This window comes from Dermacentor silvarum, chromosome 6 (genome assembly GCF_013339745.2).
Source record: "Dermacentor silvarum isolate Dsil-2018 chromosome 6, BIME_Dsil_1.4, whole genome shotgun sequence".
In the NCBI taxonomy this organism is placed as follows: Eukaryota; Metazoa; Arthropoda; class Arachnida; order Ixodida; family Ixodidae; genus Dermacentor; species Dermacentor silvarum.
The window spans coordinates 30,738,624-30,744,317 of NC_051159.1; positions in this window are offsets into that span (position 1 = coordinate 30,738,624).

A 5,694-nucleotide genomic window follows, 5' to 3' on the forward strand; every position below is an offset into this window, starting at 1 on the left:
CTAGGCACTGTCAAGTAAAATATGTATTTTTTCATAAACGAATAGATTTGTATGTCCCAAAAATTGTGGCAGAAATACCTGATATCAATGCTGCCGCGTTTTTATTTTTTATCTATTTCATCAGTAAAGAAAATATCACACGAATTTTAGAACTATATCAGTTCGAAACCAGCAAAGCAGTGCATGCAGCTGATTTGAAAAACGTAAAGGCCATGAAACGAATAAGTTGAGGACAAATATTTTGATGAATCTTTGTCATTCAAGAACCTTGTTTACATTTTTGCATATATGCAACTGCAACGGCCAGGAAGAAATCTCAATGACGCTGGCCCTCGTTGCAATAGATTGCGCAGGAGCAGCTGTTACCGGTCGTGTATTGTTTTTACACCGAGATTATACTCGCAACAGTGAGTACAAATAAATAGTAGGAGTTCTACAAAATATTCATTAGAAATTGGAAGATAGAATGAAATATCCAAATGCGAAGGTACAACTCACTAAAGGGCAAGAAAAAGTCGCTGGAAACAAAGTTCCCTGCTTGTATACAAAAAACCTCGCAACAAGATATTTAAATATATGTCTAAGTCTACAATTAATCTACGTATTTAAGCAAACGCCACTGTATATAATGCGTCAAACAAGACAAATAAACATGTTGCGCAGTCACAGATAGTAAACTTTGCGCACAGAAAGACAGATAATCTAGGCAAGAACAAAACTATAATCGCAGAAATCGTGATATGTACTCGGGCCATGCAGCGGTCGCGACAGCGCCGTGTGGGTAGAATAATAGAGGAATAATGCAGAAATCAGCACGAAAATCTGTAGTTTAACTGCCTGCACAGCGGCACCCAAAATTAAAGGAGAGTATTGCTTTGTTTCAAAAAAGAAATAAAAGCAGGTAGCTAAAAAGGAAAGAAAAGGACAAACGAAATCCACAGATGATGCGGCAAGTTGAACTACCCAATATCCTAGTGTGTTTTTGGCAAACGCCGCGTGGGCTGGGCTTTCAGTGAGCAAGGTCGGTGAAAATTGGTTATTGATGTCCTCGTAATTTTCGTATTCGCATGATAATTTTGATGATGATTGTAACTGCTTGAATAAACGGCTAAAATGTCTGCGGCTTTAAAAGCTAACGAAGAGTCATACGTTTTCATAATTACGAGCTTAATGACCTGAAGGAACAGAGCTTTTTACTTGCATTGATTTTTGCTGCTTCGCTATCCAAAGGACAAACTTCTCTCGGCGGGGAAGTTGAGCGAAACGGTCAATGACTTCGGACACGTTGATGCCGACGTCTCTGTGGGTGTATAGAAGCGCCTGCCTAACCATGCGTTCCACAGACATAGTAGAACACAAGTTGTTTTTTAGTAAACTCTTGTTAAAAAATGGTCTATCTGCGCTGGCAATGCTCACTGAAAGGGTGACTAGAATCTGCAGCAGTTTGTACACATTTACATAGAACCTGCAGTCGCAATGAGAGAGGACATCTATTCCGGTGCTAAAACCTAAAACACTCCCTCGATGTCGTTGGCATCCTTGTTTAGGTACCTTGCACAAACAGTAGGCTGTTCGATTCCAGCGATGTCCGTCGTTTCGTAAGGAAGTATGGAGAAGCCGTCTGCTTTTGCAACTAGGCTTTCTTTGATAATTTCACCACAAATTTCTATAATTTGGTTTTCTGCATCTGGGCTTAGATACGAGGCATTACTCGGGAACTTTCCAAATGGTTCTTCAGATATGGATATCCACAGTTAGCTCGCATGCGAAGAAGCGCTTTGAAAATACTTGTATTTTGAGCGGGAGCTATGCTTAAATCCATAGGGCCAGGATCCCTGTGGCTACGGAGAGCCAGACCTTGCCGCCCGCAAAAAGAATTTTCTCAGTGATAGGCCATTTACTTTCTTCTGTTTTCTCATATTTTGCTTTGCCTGCCCTGGCCCAGCTGATCAATCACATTGGGCACGCTTCCTGAAAATGTTTGGAGAAAATTATCAGCTGCTAGCTCGCAGTCACGGTGATATTAAGTATTTTTGTGTGTGTGGAAGATTGCGAGCGCGTGCTTTCATTTCTGGAACGGCTTGGACACTAGGGCTCACAGTGCACGCATGTTGGCCCAAGTGTATAAGAGCATGAACCCCATAAAGTTCCAGAATTGAAAATCTTTTAAAGCACGCCTTTGGAAACGTCAATGCACCTTGCGCGTCAAAAGTTTGAGAACTTTATACCCAAAAAGTTTCAGAACTGAAAGTCATGCGCTCCGTAGACTCCGTGGCTGCTGCGAGATGCCGCAACGCGCCTGCTCGCTATCGAAAAGCCCTTGAAAGTTTGTGCGCGGATGGGGTTCCTTGCGTTACGTAACTCCAGGTGCAAGGGCGTTGCCACGAAATCCAGCCCGAGTCCGCAATGTTCGTGCCAAAATGTCTTGTCGAGCGTGAAAAAGACATTGCAGGCAGAATCCATAATGATTCTCGGCGTCGGTGGTAGTTTTGGTCGGCGGTGCATGCCGGCACGCAAAAATTTCGCGGGAGGGGGGGGGGGGGGGGGGCTGAAGCCCCATCAGCTCCCCCCCCCCCCCCCTGGCTACGCCCCTGCTGGTGGTTCGCTACTTGGTGGTGATGCTTGACCTGCGCTTTCTGCTCGTGACAGTCCATGGCCCCATAAGTCTGAGGTGGTTCAAGGGAGTTGCGTGTGTCGTCGAACTCAAAGTTAGCGGTGGCAGCGTGAAGAAACTTAATATCGTTCTCCGCACGGTACGGCACTAACCGTTCCCTGTTCCACGTGCGACCATCTTCTAGTTCGTAGGTGTCATGGTGCCGGTGCCTAACCACAGTCAAGTGCTGGGAATATATTATACCACCTTTGGGAATTTTCCCCGGCAACTTGACTCGTACCCGCGGGCCCGGATGAAGCGCCGCATGCTTGGCAACTCGTCGCCTATATCCGTGTACTGCTTGCTTGCCTGCTGATGTTCGGCCACTCTGTGACTCAGCACTTGCAACTCTATGTCTGGCCTCTGGAAGAACTGAACACCTGGAGCTCTGACTAAATCCTGTTTAGTTCTTGGGTGACGACAATGCAGAAGCAGAGCAGGTTTTTCACCTGTCGCCGCGTGTGGGTTCACCGGTATACTCCAAGGTACACTGTGATGGCATCCCTTAAGGGCCGCTTTTCCTGCAAGCACACCTGGACGTAATCGTTAAGCACACGGTTAAATCGCGCGATCTGTCCATTCGCTTGGGGATGGTAGATAGCGGAAAAAGTATGCTTTATCCCTCTATCTTGCAGGAATTGTTCAGCCTCGACTGATCTATATTGAGGCCCATGGTCACTCACACGTTCTTCGGGGTAGCCCTCTCTGCTGAATACACTGCGCAAAATGATACAACATTAGAAGGCGTGACTTTCGCTGTGAAACAGACTTCTGGCCATTTGCTAAAGTAGTCAATTAGCGTGATGGCAAACCGGGTATGTGTGGGTGCATACACAAATGAGCCAACTATATCCCAATGCCTTTTTTCTTCCAAGGACTTGAAGAGAACTCTACCGGCTGTAAAGGCGGCACTCCGGTCGCGCCGTTTTGTCCGCAGACTGACAGACAGTGCAAGACTGAATCAGGTGTTCCACCTGTCTGTCCATTCCTGGCCACCAGTACTTCTCACGCAACCGTGGTTTGGTCCGTGAAATACCTGGGTGCGACTCATTAGCTGCTTCCAGTAGACGTCCAGTTCGACAAACTGCTCGCAACAAAGAAGAAGCCCCCCTGCGACAGACAGCGTCTCGGATGCGATGAAACGGATGTGCAACAGAGGGCAGATCCTTACTTGGAGGCCAAGACGAGGTGGTCCACCGGATGACATTCTGCAGCAGCCGATGCTGCGAAGTTTCAGCAACGAATTCTTCATGGGTTGTGCACGACGAAAGAACGCACACTACGTCATCAGACTCTTCCGGCTCCATGTGTCCCGCGCGTGCAGATTGGGGCATTCTTGACAGCGCATCCGACACAACGTTTTCAGTGTCCTTCTGAAATTCTATAGTGTAGTTGTAATCAAGTAACCAAGCATGCCATCTTGCAATTCTGAAGAGTCTGCGACCCACCCCCTTAGTGGTCAACATAGTTACCAGGGCCTGGTGATCTGTGCGCAAAGTAAACGAACGGCCCCATAAGTACACACGCCAATGTTCGCAGGCCCAGACACATGCGAAAGCTTCAAGCTCACCAGTCGAATACTTCTTTTCCGCGTCTGTCAGTCTCCTGGAAGCGAAGGCAACAGAAAAGAAATCGTGACCACGCTGCTGCTGCAGTACTGCTCCGAGGCCAATTGCAGAAGCATCAGTTGTAACGATGGTCTGCAAGGCAGGGTCAAACAGCTGCAAGCATCTGAACGACAAGAAACGATGCACTTCGTCAAAACAAGTTTGGCACTTTGAATCCCACTTGAACGCAGAGTCCTTCCGCAGCAACTTAGCATAATAGCCAGTCATTCCAAGAAAGGAGCGTAACGTTGCCTTGCCTGTCGGCGCAGGCGCATTCTGGACGGCATTAATGTTGCTCTGCAGTGGCTGCAAGCTTTTATCACTCACAATATGACCATGAAATGGAAGTTTGCTCACACCGAAAATAGAGAAAAAAAATTCAACAAGAGAGGACACTCAGCAAAACTGGCAACAGGAAACACGTCGCCACACGTCACGCTATACTTTTGACACCGTACGTTAGGTGCCGCGAGCATCGAAAAAACAAAAACAAAAAGAACTTAAGTTAACAGGCATTGATTTATTTTTTAAATTCTTTGCCGCGAAAACTAAAACATTTTGCGTAGAAATGAACATAAGCTTTGCGACTTATTTTCCTTGCCTTACCTAGCCACAGGTCAATGACGCGCCAGATACATGCGTCATCCGCCAGACACTCCGGGCCCCGAAGTCAGCGAGGATGGCTGCGCACGTGTTTGAGCGCTCGCGCGCGGCGACCCGTCTGTCTCCTTTTTTTATTGTAACCTGGTTTATTGGGCTCTCGGCGTATTATTGCGTTCCTTCTGCACTGGGACAAGACACCACTGCACTATTCGACTAGTGCAAGGTGAGAAATCTTGTTCACGGTCTACGACGCAATTAGGCTTACGGAACGGGACCGAGACTTAAGACGCAGTTAGCGAAAAACAGCTCGGCCATCCTGGCGCAGTTAATTTGAGTTCATGAATCGTGCTGAGACATGTTTCCGACGCTTCCTAGGGGATTATGGTAACTTATTTAGGTTTTTGAGCCACACTGGCCGCACAGGGCGCCGTGTCGCAGTTAGCGAGAACTAAGTCGGCCGTGGTGCGTAGTCTAGTGCATCTTGCTAGGAGAAGCTTGTGCCGCTTTATCTGATGCTAGACATTACCGAAAAATAATTTCGTTACTTTCTGGGGTACTTTTGAGACACGCTGGCCGCACAGCGCGCCGTGATGCGGTTAGCAATAAGCAGCTCGGCCGTGGTGATAAAGTTAGTTTGGCGTGTAATGAATCTTAGAGGGACAAGTCTGTGACGTTTTTTATGGCTCCGCAACAACATATACCTTCTTTCGGTACTCACGCCTGTTGAAAACGCGATGGGCGATTGCCAAGAGTGATAACTTGGGATTGTGCTGCTGGCGCCGGCAGAACGCGCGAAAGATAACGCCGAGGAACATATCAGAAACTTGTAAT